Source organism: Parus major, chromosome Z (genome assembly GCF_001522545.3).
Source record: "Parus major isolate Abel chromosome Z, Parus_major1.1, whole genome shotgun sequence".
Classification (NCBI taxonomy): Eukaryota; Metazoa; Chordata; class Aves; order Passeriformes; family Paridae; genus Parus; species Parus major.
In genome coordinates, this window is record NC_031799.1 from 55,174,472 (window position 1) to 55,192,712 (window position 18,241).

Here is an 18,241-nt window from a genome sequence, read left to right on the forward strand (position 1 = left end):
GTCAATAAATACATGAACACAGTCCAAATGACCAAACTCAGTGATATGGGTTGCTTATCTTCTATTTTAAACTAGAAATCTGTTGTACAATGATCTCCTCACAAATGTAGAAGTATGAAACCGTACAAAAATCTCAATGTTAAGTGTACTGATACGTTGTTGCCAATACACTGGAAAAACATTTGCATGAAAAGAAGCCCCTTAACCCTTTAAACACAAAAGATGACTTTGTACACAACACTAGAGGCACCAAAATGCATATTTGACAAAATCTGAAGAATGTGAAAATACCATGAAGCATCCATTAAAGGGAAAATCTTTAACGTGACTAGATACCCAGTCCAGCAGGGTGCCCAGTTTTGCATCAGCAATATTAATCATCTGATGTAGGAGCTACCTTATCTGGCTCAAGTTCCTCCTTTGTTCCTGGGATTTTTCACCTCCAATATTTGTTCCCACTGGTTACCCACCTTCTAGATGGGGTGCATGCGTGAATTCCTTGAGTTCTTTCCTGAACTCTTCCTGGATCCTTTTCCCAGACTCTTCCTGGCTGGTCAGTTCCTTAACTCAGTGATATGGAAGTGCTACGGGAGTGGTATCTATCCTGTACTACCTTATATGTCCCAATTCAGGCAAACCATTTGTAACAGTGGGGAACAAAGACATGGACCCCCTTTGTGCATCACTTTATTGTAGAAAATGATGGGAATCACTTTATTGTAGAAAACACTCCCGTTTATATCTTCAACTTCTACTGGACGTAGCCAAAACTTTAACAGAAGAAGGGCACCCACTGGCTGGGCCAGCTGTAGCCTGCTGTCCACACATAGCTGTCTCTCAACTCCCAGCCAACCTCTTAACTGTCCAGGCTGCAGCTGTGCCCTCCTACAGGGCTTTCTGGTAAGCTTTAATAAATTTAACGTTTATAACCCGATATCCTACACTTACCTTCTGTAAAGAGCAACTTTTGGACCATCAGCATCTTTTCTCGTTCTGTATTTTTTCTTGGAAACAAAAACCTGCTGCTGCCTTCTGTAAAATATGAAATGGAAAGCAAGTTCCTCTGATGTCTGTGCTGTACCCCAAGAAGCTTCATGGTTTCAACCCCTTCAGGTAGTATTTGTAACATACTGGCTTTTTTTGAATCACTGCAGTTTACTTAGGGCTAATATTGTCCTGAGTTTTCCAGTTAGACTGCTAATGCAAACATATTTTCTGTAAGAAATGGTTATATTGTGTAATTATACCCTGACAGGTTACTCTGTGGAAAATGAGTTTTCTGTTCAACATAACAAAGGAAGAAAGTAATGAAAATAATAAAATTAATATTTTAGCTGCAGGACATTTTGCATGGAGAGCCTCTGCTTATGAACGCCTCAGCATTTAAATCAATACAGTTTGAAAGACTCTCATACAAGTTGATATAATAACCTCTGAGATACTAATGATGAGTTATCACTTCCACTGGGAAACTGTACCAGTCCCAAGCATAAAAGTGGTCATTTAAAATGTCTTTACTAAGCAGCACAGTATTCTGCAGAACTAAATCTCAAGTAGATCTGGCTCCCTAAATGGTAATTCCATCTTTTTTTAAAAGGTCAGCTCAATTAGATTTTGGCAAGATTGAGTCTTCAGTGTCTCTTATTATATTCATCAGGACACATTGGCTGGTAGTTTGCAAGTGTTCATGAACAAAACAGGTTAGTAATATATTGGTACCAGTACAAATAAATTGTCCTCATCACCACATAGACAAAACACTCATGAGAACTGTGCAATTCTTTAAACACTAGTGGCATGATATAATGAAGTTGTATTCCATTAAGCACTTGTATACAAGGGAGCAAAATGTCATCACCTGAGTGTGGCTGCATTTCTGTGATACAACCTCATCTGTTCCGTCAACTAGTTTTGCTCTGATCAATAAGCAGTTTTCTGTGGCCTTTCACTACTGTCAGATGTCATTGAATGATGTAAATACACATCAGAAACTAGAAACTTGACAGCTCACCTAGACTAAAGAGAGAAGTGTGGGAGGGGGTGTACTGCTGGGATAGACAGAAATGACAGCTGATGTCTGCTGTGTATAAATGATTTGATATTGCTACAGACAAGATTTTTCATTTTCCATAAGCATGCAACAAAATGATTCTGACTTGTACAAGTCAAATCATTCAAAAAGACCAAAGAGAATAAAAAGGACTTTTATATTGTAGGACAGCACTGAACAGAATGGTCCACTTGCAAATTGCCTTTATTTTTATTCTTGCCTTTTGGTACTAAATCTTGGGTCATACTTGATGCTAAAATGAAGGAAGAATAAATAAATATTAGAAATGTTCTACTAGGCAGTGTACAATGAGTAAATATTCATGCTTGCATGCTCTTTCAAAGTATTAGAGAACTCACTTCAATATTTCATTACAGAATGAAAAAATTGGAAGTATTTTGGTTGCTTCTGTTGTTTTTCAGTTGTGAAGAAGCTTAAAAATACTTTCAAAAATGGCGATAGAGGAGAACAGTTATATTCCGTAGTGGGGAGTTGTAGCTGAAATGTGCAGGTTTTTTTTCTAGTTTGAAGTCTTTTTGATTCACTTCATGATTCCAATGAAGATCAACTGCCAAGAGTTAAGAGGAAGAGGAAAGAGTTTAGCACTATTCAGTGTCTCATTTATAGCTTCTATATTATGGGCCGTGCACTGTGGAGCATACTTGCTTCTATTTTACCATAAGAAATTTATAATATGAGTTCCAGAACACAGTTTTCTGTGCAGAGAGGAAGTTTCTATAATAGATGGTTGGGGGTAGATAAGCATTTAAGGTTTTTGAAAAGCTGCATGGTATTTGGCCTTTCATCTTGTGGGTTGGTTTAATCCTTCCTATGCAGTGTATATATATATCCTGCCATATATGTATGTCTTTACTATATGTGCTGCTATGTAAGAAGCAAAATATAGAAGTCATGATTTTGAAGAGAAACTAAGTATGTTAGTAAAATAAAATCTGTTTCTAAAAAAAAATCAGTGGGTTTTGTAACTTAAAGTAATACCTGCTGATGTGTTAACAGAGTGATCTGTCCTGCTTGTGATAGCAATGTGACTGATACCAGCTTACACTCTGCCTTTCTTTCCTGACAACTGGCAAAACTGCTGAGAAAAATGGGAGTATTATCTCTGTGTGATGGTGTGTGCATCTAATGGAGTTCACAGTCTGCACCTTCGCTCCACTCTAGTGAGACCCCGCATGCAGTGCTGCATCCAGATCTGGGGTTCCCAGCACAGGAAGGACACCAGTGTGTTGGAGGAAATCCAGGGGAATGACATAAAGATGATCAGAGGGATGGAGCACCACTTCTGTAAGGAAAGGCTGAGAGAATTTGAGATGGTTCAGCCTAGAGAAGAAAAGATTCTGGAGTGACCTTCTGGCAACATTTCAGAACCTAAGGAGACTCCACAAGAAAGCTGAAGAGGGTCTTTTAACAAGGGTGCGTAGTGATAAAACAAGGGCCAATGGAATTAAATTGAAAAAGAGTAGATTTAAATTAGACTTAAGAAATAATTTTTTTATTGTGAGTGTGGTAAAGTACTGGAAGAGTTTGTCCAGAGAAGCTATGAATGCCCTGTCCCTGTAAGTGTTTGATGCCAGGTTGAATGGGGTCCTGAGCAACCTGGGCTAGTGGAAGGTGTGCCTGCCTATGGCAGAGGAGTTAGAACTAGATGATCTTTATGCTGCCTGCCAACCCAAACCCTTTGTGATTCTTCGATATCTTTGTTGCTTTATAATGTTGTCGTGCTTCAGTGTTCTGATCCGTGACACTGAAGTATAATTTGTATGAAGAAAAGCCTGTGCTTCTGCTATGTTAGGTTTTGGACATGTGCCATGAGGTCAGTGCTTATATATTGGAGATTGGGTCTTCAATAGCCACTGGCCATACTGTTCTTATATTACCAGGATGTCTCAGCTAAGAAGCCTGGATTCAGAGCAGGTGTCACAAGTCCCATTGAATTCTGGAGTTCTCAGCTGAGGTTCTCAGGTTTCCATCACCTCTGTCTCTAAGGGGTTTTCTGCAGGTCTTTTAGGCCATAGTTCTCCTCATCTGGAACTTAGAACAGGTTTCTTAAAACTTGGTTAAGAATAGCCAAGCATAAGCACTCTGAATTACATGCATTCTCTGTTTTCTCAGACATCAGATCATAGCTTTACCTTTTCTTTATGCTGTCAATTATTTGGTGCTATGTGTTGTATACAGAGAATGACCAGGTGCTCACCTGCCATTATAAATTTGTAAGGAGCACAATGAAATACAAAGTATATGATTCTAAGTCATCAATTGTTACTCTGCTAGCATATTTCAGTTAATTTACTGTGTATTATGAACTATTGTTGTGAAAGAGAGGCTGCTGGATGGCACTGTATAGGTTGATGTTTATTTTAAATAAGAAAATTATTTTTAGTTTAATTTACCTCATGAAGTCACTCAGAACCAGTATTGTGGTCTTACAAATTAAAAATATCACTTTTTCTGATACAAAAACAACCAAACAATATTAGTTTTTATTGTTACAAAAATGGTAACAAATAGAGTTATGTGTAACATAACAGGTGTAGCTGTTGAGCAGAACTTTGGTAACTAAATTCATTGTGACCAGGATATTACCCACTTTTTGTGGGGGTAGAAAGGGAGGTGATTGACTTGTGGGCTGTCAATCACCTGTCTTTTGAATGTCTGGACTCAAATCTTGAGAATTATTCAAATTCTCTAGAAACTAACAAGAGGGCTCTAGGGTTTCAGTTTACAACCTTCCTGTGTTTTAGGATACTTCATAGGTTTATCTAATGTAATTGTCTCCTTTTTTTTTTTGTTATTTTTACTTAGTTCCTTATATTGGCAAGAGAGATTAGCTATCTCATAGCCCAGTACAACACCTCCAAATACGCCTAACCTCCAGAACGCATTGAAAAGTCCCCTAGAAAGAGGGAATAAAATGTCATTTTCCACTGCTCACAGTCCCATTCTGGATCTGATATTTATAAGATTCTTTCTGGAGCTATTTCTGCTGTAGTTTTGAAATACACTTGTGATCATAATGCATGGCCCAGTGATAAAAAGGTTAAAACTCATTTGTGGTAACAGATGGTTGTATGGTTGCCACAAGCATATAGTGATTTTCCATAATATTCTTCTTCTCTCTGTTGTACATAATAAAGTAAGCACGTAACCTGGTTTGTTTTGGTTTGGCTTTTTTTTTTTTATTTACAGATTTTGCAGTGTTTCTGTCACTTCAACTTCTTGTTCCTTATTAAGACTTCAGAGATACAAACCAGTAGCTCAGTAATTGCTTTCTTGAATCTGCCTTTAATAATTACATTTAGTAAAGCTGTATCGAAAATTAGAAAGGCAGAGACTAATGGAAAACTAGATTTTTCACTGAATTAGAAAGCAAGACAATCCATATATTGACAACATTTCAAGTTGAAACAGATCAGGAAAACTGTTTTGGACTGTCTGTGCAAAGAGGCAAACACAGGCCTGATGTGCAGTGGCATCTGCATTTTATACAGGCAGAGAAACTATAAGAGATTTCATGTAAATAGGTGTTTTTAGAGGGGACAGTAGAAATCTGATTTGGAAGCAAGTCACCTGAGGTTTTTTAGTCAGAGAACCTTTTTCTTCACATTAAAAGTCTACAAAGTGCTAACTTTTCACTGATCCAAATGCCTTAAAGGCAAGGTGGGAAAAGAAGAAATATGTTTTAATTTCTTGTTTTAGATGTATGGAAGAATATTTGCTGAAGGGGGTATCACAGCACTGAGAGTCAGCTTGTATGAAGGGGGTAGAGGAGAGGAGGTATTGTTGGTCATTGTTTAATCAGTAGTGGGACCTTTCACTAAAAATTTAGGCCATTTGAATTCCCATTTGAAGAGCAAGGGAAAACATGAAAACTGTTTTCAGGCTCCTGTCCCTGATATGTTAATATTTTAAATGTCTCTTATTACAAGCAGACAGGGGATTGCCTCATGGATTGATTGATTGATGTATTAAGCACAATGTGTTCATTAATTACTAGATGTTTTGTGTTACCTCATAATTTAAAATATAGCCCAAAAACTAAACAACTTTGAAATGTTTATACATCTGGCAGTGTAAATAGATTATATAATGGTTGTATATAAAACAACCAAAAATGTTGGCTGTAAAAGCTTAAAAGCTTGTGCTTAAAAGATTTGTTTTTTCCTGGGTTTTTTGGGTTTGTTTTTTTTTTTGTTTGTTTGTTTTTACTGTTCTGTCTCTTACATGCTTTTCTTTTTCATATAGTAACTGAGCTGGTTTTTGTTAAAAAACATTATTTGGGTATCTTTGGGTCTTTTGTAGTATTTTGAGATTGGTCTTTGCTTCAGTTAGCTGCTAAACAGACATGGGGCCTAAAATAGGTTGACACCTTCAGCATTTTTGGAGACCCTTACTTTTAAACAACAGTACAATTCCTCTTACATGCTGCACATTTAATAAAATTTGTTTTGACAGCATTTTTCTTCTGCTGCATTATAGAATTCATACAAAGAATTGGGCACATTTTTTGTGTGTGATTTGGATTGGTGTAGATGAGTAGAGCATAGATCTAGTGATTTTTATTCCATTGTGGATCAGTTTTGATAAACTTGGAAAAAGAGTTTTGATTATGTAAATTTATACAGTTTATTGGATATTAAATGCATTTTACTGCAAAATGTTGCTGAACTTTAAATTTTTACTATGTCTCATTGAGCATAGGTTGATGGTTTGCAGGTTTCTGAACATAGAAAAAAAGACTTCTCCAGCTAGAAATTTCACCTTAAATCCTAATCACATAGCAGAGGATTAAATAGTAACTTTCATTGTGTTAAACATGTATATTATTCACTGTGTAATTTTAAGTTAATCAGTAGTAACGGTTGGTAGTCTAATAGACCTTTTCACTAATCCAGCAACTTTTATGGCATATGGAAAGCTCCAGTTATTGCTACTGTTAGCAGACAGTGTACTGTACTGTGAGGTGATAACAGCAATGCAGCCACTCTTTGATCACCAGCAGTCTGGCACATTTCACTTCTGTTTGTAGAACCCATAAAAGCTAATATTTTCCTTGTTTGGAATGGAAGTAATAAATGTATACGAAAGCACTTCATAAGCACAGAGGAAATGGAAAGAAGCAGGAAGGTGCCACATGCTTGAGATACCGTCCTGTAAGATCAAACCAGCATTCTTTGTAATTTGGCAGGAATTTTTCAGTTGCAAATGAATTGCTGTTCGGATAGTAATTTTTGGACCTAAGGGATTTTTTTCCTGAACCTGGTGGGAAAGATGGAAGACTTTTTTAAACAAAGAAACAGCATGAAGCTAATGGGAATATCTATCATCTTCCATCCCATTCACCTTCTTCAAAATATTGCAACAGGATCTTCAGAAAAATTTTGCAAACATGAAGAGCAAATGGCTGCTTGATAACCAAAATCCCAAAAAACTAAAAATTTGTGACAGTCATGAATGTATATCTCGGTCTTCTAAATGTCTTCCAAAAAATGAGCATAGGAAAATAAGCAAATTTTTTTCATCTTTTTACTTCTCCTCCTGCCTTGGAAGGAGCTTTCATAGGATCATAAGGTCATTTGGGTTGGCAAGGGCCCATGAGGGTCCAGGCACACCCCCACCACCACCCCTGCTCCACACAGGGCCAATGTAGATCAAATTCCACAGGGTCATGTCCTATCATGTTTTGGCTTTCTCCACTATTTCTCTGGGCCCCAGCTCCGGTATTTATCTAATATACACTTTCCAATGAAACTATTAAATAAGCCAGATTTGGCACTAGGTCTGGTCTTATTTTTACAGAAAAACTGAGTGATCTTTTCATGCAGTAATTTTTCATTGGTTCTTTAAAAAGAATGGGTAGAATATTTGGTGGAAAATGTTTTTAGTGGAAAGAAAGATGGGGAAATAGAGTTATAACAGAATATCCTAATATAATAGAAACGTATGGGTTTAGGGCTTCCACTTTTAACTTCAGGCCTCTGAATTGTGCCCAGACTGGATGCTCTAAGTCAGTTTTTCTAAGAACAGGCATGAAATAAGTTGTTCATCATTGCAGCAGCACTTGGACTTCAGATCTAAAGTTTCCAAAGTAACCATGATGTTACTATTTGCCATACTTTTTTGTATGTGTCGTTTTCCTGCCTTCTTAAATGTTTTCTTTTAGTTTTTACATGGATGGAACCCACAAAGACATTGTCCTTTGCTCATTTGTTGCCAGCACAGTCAGTCATGCATGCTGAGCTAAGTGGACACTCCGTGGGGAAAAGGAGTGTGTGACTGGCTGCTGTGAGTAGATATGTGCAACAGTGTGGGTTGCATTGTGTGAAAAGCTTAAATGGCACTGTGAGCATTTAAATTCACGACCCTTGTTTCTTAACAGTTTACCCTTTTGCTTTTTTTTTACCCTTGAGCAGGTAGCAGGGAAGGGAATATATTGTTTATATAGGTACTGCCCCAGACGTGTGACCAGTCAATGTGGACCTTTGAGGTCCCTAATACAGACCTCTTGACTAAGAGACACTTGGATTTTTGTCATCCAGCTGCCTCACCAGCTGTGGAGGGAGGCAGAGGGGTACCATGTGTTACCAGTGGGTTTTCAGAGCAAGCAGATGCAGTGACATATACTTCTGATTCATGCACCGATTATTCCTTTTAAGAATACAGGAGTGGGAGTATTTCAAACTACAAATGCCTTCTCCTTCTCTTCCTTGGCTGCCTTATTTTAATGGTAACACAATATGGTCTTCGCAGGTGTTGTTTCCCTGTGCCGTAGCGTGGGTTCCTGTCCAGCATCTCTTATACAAAACGTTAAAATGTCCTCTAATCATTTTTCTGCTGTTCCTGAATAGAAGAGTGTTCTATAGCCTGAAATTTATCCTAGCTTTGTGGAGAAGCCATGAACTTTCAATCAGATCAGACACACTCTGTGAAAATACAGAGCACCAGCAGTGCCTATCCTACTAGAAAAACTACATTATGAACATACTTAGTGCAAAGTTTTATTAGTAGTTAGGCAGTTTTCCAGAAGTTTATGGCTTGGCCAAATTTGCCTCCCAGATGTCTTCCTGGTCTTCTCATCCACATCTTGGAGAAATTTGAGTGAAGCAGCTTGGGTTTTCTTTTGGATTGAGTTTTGGAGTTTTGATTGGGTTTTTTGGCATGGATAATGTAAAATGTATTTTTCTTTAAGTATGTGTTTGGATTGTCTCAGCTGTAACTTTCTAAAAATATTTTCTGTCTGAATCACATACCTGATACAGAAAATCTAAGTCCAAAAATTAAAGGTTGGCAAAACTATAAGTAACCGAGAACAGTCTTGTAATGGAAAATATTAGATTATTCTAATTGCTCCTGGCTCTGCAGTTGAATTCTATAATGTGTTTTATTAAATTACTTCCATCTCAGGTCATCTTCAAATGTTACTGAGATTGTAAGAAGAAAAGTAACAGCAGTGTGTCTGATCTGCAACATGAAACAAGAGGGGAGGGAATTAGTTGATGCAAGATGAATGTTCCCCTTTATTACCCCTTTAAAATTCTTACCCATGAAAAACATGTGGGTGAAAGAAAAGCTAAGTAGGGACAGTGGCTTTATAGAAAGATGAGTAGTAGCTTCTTGCTGAGGCAGTTGGAGATGACTTCTCAAGTCACATATAGGATAGGGTAGGTTGAATTTTTTTTCCCTGTAAATAGAAAAGTGACACATTTTCTAAATATGTAGAAGAATCAACTTTTGCTGCAAACAAGAACCTAGAGTAAACTAGGCATTTGCATGCCTTCCGCAGGGGTGCACTGCAGTTTCATAATAACAGAGCCTTTTAACAACAACAAAAAAAAAATAGAAAAAGTTATTTATGACAGTATTTTGTGTGAATAAAAATGGCAGAAGTTTTTCTATTCAGTACAAAAGGTAAAAAACAGGAAAATGACAAGACTGAAAGAGGTTTGGAAAGGCAAGTGACATTTTTGCTAAGTCCCTTATAAAGCAAGAAGAGAATTTAAAGCCTCAGAATGAAGGAAGGAGTGACAGTGTCATGTTTTACCTCTAAGACTTCTTAGTGGTATCTGTAATATTTTCTTGACAGTATTTTTGTCCAACTGAATCTAGGGTTTTAAGTCTGTATGTGTTTAAATGGGGAACTTGGTTGGTATCTGCTGGTGATGAACATCAAGTTTTCATGTAAAATAGTGAAGATTTCATTCACACCCAAGAAACCAGGACATGAAGTGTGACTTATATTTCAGCTTAAACAAGTGGATGGATTCTGTTTCCTCATAATGCTGTTTTTAGGAAGATAGTAGCTTTGTTACTAAAGTGTTCAAGTCAAGTTAGTTCTTTGGTAGTCTGTGTTTGGATGTGTCTTCTATTTTTGTTTTCATTGAGGAAAAGGCAGTTGTAGATTTTTAGACCTGTGAATAGTACTGTTTGATGCTTTAACATTCGAGGAGACTGCCATATTGTATTATCAGTTCAAGCAGCAGACAGCAGTTAAAAACAGCACAATTTTCAGTCATCCACATCCTATTGCTTTGTTTGCAGTATGCGTGCTTTTATTTACACATTTCCTGCATCAGATTCAAATTATAACTTATTTAAAATCTCTCAGAAATGCACTGGATATGTTATCTGGGTGAATACTTGTACAGGCATGTAATTAATTGATATTTGCCTCACCATCTTCCAAGTGACTGAGAGACCAGTTGCAAAATAACATAATATTCACTGAATCAATTTTTGTGTCTTTGATACTATAAATACATGACTATACATGTATTTTTATGTGTATTATATATATATCCAGTGGTTTTGGATAGATTATTCAATCTTGTATCTCAAAACTGCTAATAGGATATTTTTATCATATATATTATGCTGAATATTGGTTTGTATTGGTATTTCTACTACCTTGGAAGCTATAGGATCTGTTGACTTGATTGTACTGTGTTTTCTATTGTAATGAAAGCAAGTTAGGAAATATTTGTTCCTCTTCCCTGTTTTATTTCTTTATGTTCAAGTAAAGTCCAAACCCTGCCCTTCATGCTCACCTGCTCCCTTTTGTGGTATGCTTGCTGACTGTAGTTCCCATAAACATACTTGGGACAGACCCAGGCCAGCCCTCTTGTCACTGAGCTTTGTCCAAACTTTATGATGAATTCTGCAGCGTGTGCTGCCCATGCTGCTGCTACTGTTAATGCTGTTACCAGTCCCTGAGCCAGATTAAATCTGGCTCAGGAATGTTTGCATTCACTGTGTCCAATTAACCATCTATATAAATACTCCATTAGTCACAGCATGTAAATTCAGAAGCTCAAAAACTTAAATCTCAATTTGGGTGCAATATTTTATTATTTTTGAGCACTGTTTGTGGTAGCTTCGGTAGTTGTGCAGTTTGTCACTTCCATTCTCTCTACCTTCCTTGCACATGAAGAAGCATTTGATTTTCTACAGCTGAATACATCGATAACCACATCCTGGTAACCTGTTTCAGGTCTTGTCTCAGTCACAGCAGGCTTACTCCAGTAACAAAACTGTCTTATATCTATTTGAGCTTATTTCTTTGTCCCACTTTGAATTACCATTTGAAACAGATTGACCTGGCAAGGAAACCTTTGGTGAGCAGGATGGCATTCTTTGATAAATTGATGCAGTGACTTGTCTTTCCAGGAATAAGTGCTGATGTTTGAAGCAGTGTTGTTAGTTGTTTGTAAGAGTAACACAGGTGGCAGGCAATTGCAGAGGTAATGAGGTTTCCATTTTGGAAGACAGGCCAATGCCAATTTAGTGGAAGTTTGGATGATTTAACTTAGTGAAGGGAAGTGCCTGAAGGTGTTACATGCATCTTGACTGCTCATCTTCTTATTGATGGAATAACATTTGAATCCTCCATTTTGGGGCTGAAGATAGGGTAATCACAGTATTTAAATGTAATATATGAACGTATAAGTTGCACAGACATTTAGAAAAACAACCTTCTTTGTCTACTGCTCTTAAAAATTTATTTGGATGAACTAGTATGTGGTAAAGAGGAGCAGAGACTTCTCAGATGGATTACTGCAGAGACCCTAACAAGAAATGATGCAGAGTGGATATGGAATTATTTTTTTCCCCTGGTATTTAATCACCATGATGAATGTGTAGCTGATTTTAATAGCTTGTGTATATGGTATCTTGACTAAATCCTGTTGTGTTTCATATTCATATGTGTTTTGTTAGACACCAGCAGAGAAGAAAACTAAATTCATGTGCTGTGGTAGATGTACCATGGAAAATGAGAAAGTAGAAAGTCAGTTCCTTTGAAATGCTTATTAACCTGCTGCTTGTAAATCATTTTATGTGTTCTTTGGCACCATCTACATTTCTGTTTGTAAACAGAATATCTGTGCTTCAGAGGCATTAGGTCACCCAGGTGTTCTCCAGACAGCAAGTTCAAGTGCAAACAGAATAACACAATTCTAGACTCAATTACACAATATATTACTCAAAAACACAATAATAGACTCAATTTCTAGAAAAAAACTTAATGTTGTGTCTAACCTCTCAAAAAAAAAGGAGCTTCTTGCTGCTAGTTGGCTGCAATATGAGGGCACTTGTATTGTGGTTAGAAATTGCATCCTGCCTTGGGAAGTGAGAGGATTCATTACAGACTCTCCAGAGAAAATAGCAAAGGATTTTGTGACAAAATAGAATATTCCTTATATTTTATCCAACTTAGATTTAATCTGTTTCTTGTAAATACACTTTTGGCATCAGTTATTTTTGCAGTATTCAAGTATTTTATCACAATTTAGTGTTTCTATTGGACAGCTAATATTTTCCATTAAAGGCTCACAGTTTTGCTATTAGTTGAACATATATGATAAGAGGCATTGAGATGATCCAGATGAGCAAATAGAGCAGATTAGGCTAATTTTATTTTTCATCTTTATAACTTTAGATTTTAGCATGGGTTTTAAACTTTTTCCTTTTTCAGTAAAGAATCAACACATTTTGCCTTAAGTTTGACTGTAAGGAAGTTAGCCAAATAGGTAACCAGAGTGACAATGAGATTTTGAAAGGGTGTCTGTTGTGTATGTAGTAGTTGTCCTCTGCAGGCCAATAAAGAAAAATACCAAAAACAAGTCAGATCTTGTAGCATCTTGGTTTGGTTACAAATTAGATTTCCATAGCCAGTGTATCATTGGCAAGGGTGAAGTTTTTTAGTTCAGAAAGCCAAGTAAGTTATTTTTCAGGAAATGACAGAGAGGTTCCTATGGGATTTTATGAACCATATGTTTGGAAGAGATTGGTTTAAAGAGAGTTGAAAAAATCAGAAAACTACTTACTCTTACATGTCAGCTACTCTTTCATTCAACAGTGACAGCTCTGTAGAAGCCTCCCTCGAGCTTCCTGGGTTATAAGAATTACAAAACTGCCTGACTGGGTTGCAGTATAAATTGTTTTACTGTCTCTTTCTCCAAACCCTAAGAAATATGACAGACACCTATAAAAGGCTATCTTCAGGAAGAATATACCTGAATTCTGTGAACACCTTTTGTACATAATTCCTGCTAACACTCCCATTTTACAACTGGAGGGGCCTCATACTGCAAAAGAGTATAGAGGAATTGTGAGGAAATAATCCTTAACTATTTTGTATTGTTGGTGGAAAATACGAACTGCACACTGGAAGGTTCTTGAAGAGGTTGTAATCTGATTTAGGTAGATACTGGCAACAGTAGAACAGGTAACTGTTGGGGAACAGAAAACTTTTTAAGTAAACAAATGGCTGAAGGTTGTATAAATTAGTAAGGAGGCATTTGAATTAGGAGTCACATTTATAAGAACAAGTGATTGTTCTTATATACACATCTTTTTATTTAATTATTCTTTTTATCAATGAAAGCCCAAGTTAGATTGCGGTAACATGAAATTTAACAGGATTCAGTGAAACAACAGACTTGTTCTCTTATGTCATAGTACAGAATCTATTTTTGTGTGTTAAAAAGAGTAAAGCTGTTTTCCCAGGCCAGAATGGGTATGGTAGCTGCTTCACACGATGGGAGCTGTTGGGAATACTCTCTGGAAATAATGCAGTGATCATTTCACTTCTCTGTTACAGTGTTTCTCCCTCACAAACTCTGGACAAAGCAGTGTCATAATTACATAATATCAAGCTTTCATTTCCATAGTCAATAAAACTGTGTACTTTTCTCCTAGTGGTGTAACTTAATATTGTACATTGTACTTGGGACTAAGTAAACAGTCTGATTACATGTAACTCATGACAGTGCTTGGGGTGAGGGAAGGGACTCTTCCTGCGTTTAACCCAACTTTTGAACTGCCTTTAGGTGAGATAAGCAAATCTTATAACTGATAATGCAGTGGATCTTAGTCTTTTTGGGGCTCCTCAGTAGAAGTGAAACATGTGTTGAGCAGAGCTATGCTGCTGGAGGGCAAGGCACAGGCACAAAGAGCACCTGCCCTGGTTGCAGGGAGGTGGAAGAAGCTGCGAGGACCAGTGCCCAAATGTCTGCACCAGCTGAGTTGCCCCTCTTCAGCTCTAGCTTTCTGCCTGTTCTCATAGCCATCGGGAAAACGTTCAACATGTGCGAGGATGATACCAGGAAGGGAGGGTGACTCTGAGCTCTGTGCCTGTTCATACTCCCTCCCAACACTCTCAATTCCTCAGACATTCACTTACTTTACTGCCTCTGGCAGACACTCTCATCTCTTCTTTGGCGCCCAGAGAAAAACATGGAGCAAACTGGTCTCTTCAGGGCTACACTGCTTCCTTCTTTACTGTGCCCCAACTAATTTCCCAGTTCTGCAGCAGAAAGGGAGCCCTTTCCTTATGGGCAGATTGCAGGAGCTCAGGTAAAGGCTGCCTGTGTAGAAGAGCAGTTTTTAAAGAGAGTTAACAGATGTGTCTATTAAGCAACCCACCCGAGGAACAGAAAGTTTTAAGTCTCAGTAGCATGAAATGGTGGCAATAACCAAAGTAAACATTGGATGCTAGACTAAGGAGAACTAAAACTGGGGGGAATATGGTTGGAGGGCAAAAGGGAAATTTCACTTGCCTCATGCCAGTGTGACCCATGTCAGCCTCTATGCCCTTGAGCTGCCCTGTGCCCAGCGCAGAACTGAGTTTTGTTGCCTGGCTTTCCAAAAGATGAAGTCAGAATAAGTTAATGTGTTTTCATTTGGGGGATAGTGAGATTCAGTTTTATCAAGGCTGCTCTGAAGTTTGAGTTGGCTCTGAATACTGTCCTTGTCTCCACCTCTGCTGTGGAGGGCATTCAGAAGTATGGAGCATTGCCATGAGGCTCTGACACTCCTAAGATGCCAAACTGCTGTTGCAGCTATGAGCAGCTCTGGTTAGCACCACCACCCAGGTGCTTTTACTGATGGTGTAAAATATTGTTTTCCCCTGAAACAGTAGGATGGAAAAAGGCTTAAAGTTATCTTTTGATCTCTATTTCCTGTGGTCTTCTTCTAGTTGTAGTCATAGCACAACTGAGACAGAAAATGTGTCATTGCCTGAGCAATAATATAACTCTAAACACGTGGAAATCCTATTAGTGTTTCATGGACTGTAGCTGTCATTTCATTTGCTCTGGAATTCCTTTCATATGGCCATGGCAAAGGTTTAAGGTTGAGTTTTCTTGACACTTTGAATGCATTAGCTGCTCCTCTGACAAAAGTCTGTCAAGTATACTGAAGCATCTGAAGGGATGTATTTATTTCTGTAAGTAATATATTAAATAGAATTAGGGTCAGTAAGCTTGGTCTTGGGAGATAAAAAAATGACACTAGAATTTTGTGGAGTTTTTTCCTGGTGAATGTTAGACAAATGTATCTGGTTTTTGTGAATTTATCTTTTTCTGCTTCTGTTTTTTGTATCTCCTTATTCTAAATGACACTTCCCCAAATCTCTTTTTCAATTGTAATTTTTCAAAAGTATTGCAATTCATTTTTTCATGTATAAGTCTGCACAATATGTTAGGATTAACTTACCATAATAGTAAACTATGTAGCTAGCCTAATTTCCATGAGTGAATATGACAGACATATTTCTTACGTAATAGAAAACCAAACTGGGATATTACTATACTTGTTAGTTTTCATCTCTGCTCCTGGTCATGTTTGTCACTCTTGTCTGCATTTTTTTGTTAAATTGATCATTGCAGGATTTTTTGAGACTAAGTTACTGGAGTTGCTTATTTTTGCATCAGATTATCAGATAAAAGATGTCCTTTTGTATCCAATGTACACATGTAGGTAAGAACTGAAGGAGGGCAGTGTCAATATTACCCATAATTCATGATATGCACATGTGGGCACCATGGGCAGTTTTTATACATCTTATTAGTTCCTGTTTTCTTCCGTTTATGCTTTCTGTCTTCAAAATTCACAGTGATACAGTACCAATTTTTTGCCCACAATCCAGTTTAGTTGCTATATAGTACTGTCCACTTTCTGCAACAAAAAGAGAAATGTATGTGCTCTTCTTGGAAATATTGGAAAAGGAGCATTCATTTATAGGTTTAGTAATGATCAGAAACAAATAAACTCAGGAAACTGGCAAAATTTGGCATAGTTTCTAATAAAAAGAAGAACATGGTTTCAAGGATCTGAATGCAATCCATATAATTGAAACCAAGTGAAGAGGAAAAAAAAATTATGTGTAAATCTGTTTTATACTCAGATCTGAAAGATTTTACTATTTTATTAACAAAGACCTTAGGAATTCTTTTTTTGAAATTTTTATCACAAGTTTGATGGTTATGAATTACAGTGGCAGATGTGCAATTATGTTGGTTTAAAAGATTGGCATTATTCATACTGATATCCAATTCAGAGATTTTTTGCCCCATACATTATTAATGTGGGTTAAAGTCTGCTGGAAGAATGCTTTTAATGGATAATGATCTGGCTATGTGCAGACATCTCTGATAATTATTGGGGCAGCAACCAAGAACAGTGAGATGTTTCTATTTTCAAAGTATTCTTGGAGTTTTCTAATTGGTGTCTTCAAATCTATGGTCCCTTGTGTCCTAGTCAGAGTGAACTGCAAATCATTCAGTGCAGTGTTATTTCTGGTATTTCAATGACTATGGGAAAAGTATTTTGCTTGTCTAATTCTGAGATTAATTCTTGCATTTTTCATTTAACTATCTGTCACTTACAAAAAGTCATATATCTTTTCAGAGTTATCTGTTCAAAGAGCATGAACATTTTTACTAGAAAAGTAATTTCCTAGCACTGTTGCATTTTTCCCCCCATAGTTCTTCCATCTTTATTTTGGCACTTTCATCTATGTTCACCAGTTTCCTTACATTGTTTTTCTGCCAGAGCCTGCAATTGCTCAGTTAAATTTGTGTGAGATTTGCTTATAACTATTTTGTATCCATGAAGAGATCCTATCTCTCTCCCAGCTTAATGTATCTTTTTGTCTTTCACTCAAAAGCTATACCATTGTATGAAACAGTGGCATAGAAACTAATTTATATGCTTTTAATTTGCTAATGTGAATTCTGCTCTGGTAAATTATGAGTAGGCAAACCTAGAATTCATGTAGTCAAAATCAAGTAATGTAATAATACAAGTTTATTAACATAATCATGTTATTTCTTGAATTTCTGCTTTGCAAGTTACTTTGTAAATCAGTTTAATATTTAGATTTAAATTAAGTAAAAATATTTCTGGGTTGTCCACTCATTTATCACAAATTGCTTTATATTTCCAAAGTATAGGTGCCACAGTGAGTAGAAACATAATTTGCACAGATATTCAGCTTCAAGCATAGCAGAGTTTTTGCTGGTTTTGTAAATTTGAAGTGTCTCCTAAAGCTGGATCTGAGGCCTCTGGATAGTGAGGGGGCAAGTTAAAACCTCTTCGTCCAAGGAGTTGAAGGTATATGTGTGGCATTTTCTCTATTTTGAAATAATATTATTTTGCATGCCAAGCTGCACTTCTCTCTTGCAACTTCTGTGGAAGTAACTCTCAAATATAATGTTCAATATCATGACGTTAGCAAAAATTATGAAACTGTTTTTAAAACAGGAGGAAGAATAAATGTTTTTGGTGTACTGAAACCATTTATGTGGTTCCTTAACTTGTGATGAAACATAGAACAAAATAGATACATGCTTTGAAAAGAAGGACCACATAGGGATTTATATTTCCTTTTGC

General features: G+C 36.9%; 1 protein-coding gene and 1 long non-coding RNA gene across 5 annotated transcripts in view; one reads left to right on the forward strand and one right to left on the reverse strand.

Moving 5' to 3' along the window:
* The window catches only part of SNX24 (sorting nexin 24), a 92,225-nt gene that overhangs the window by 28,026 nt on the left and 45,958 nt on the right, over positions 1-18,241 (forward strand). Inside the window, exon 1 of one of the 4 annotated variants that reach the window (XM_015653487.3) lies at positions 17,803-17,962. The exons of the other annotated variants lie outside the window; for them this stretch is intronic. The gene's annotated coding sequence lies outside the window, so the exon portion shown is untranslated. Of the gene's footprint in view, positions 1-17,802; positions 17,963-18,241 lie in introns of those variants that run through there. 4 annotated transcript variants of the gene reach the window in all.
* LOC107216387 lies at positions 8,762-15,021 on the reverse strand. The gene is made up of 3 exons (XR_001525513.2): positions 14,751-15,021; positions 9,613-9,752; positions 8,762-9,532 (listed from the first exon to the last, which is right to left on the reverse strand). It is a non-coding gene; the product is annotated as an uncharacterized LOC107216387 (long non-coding RNA).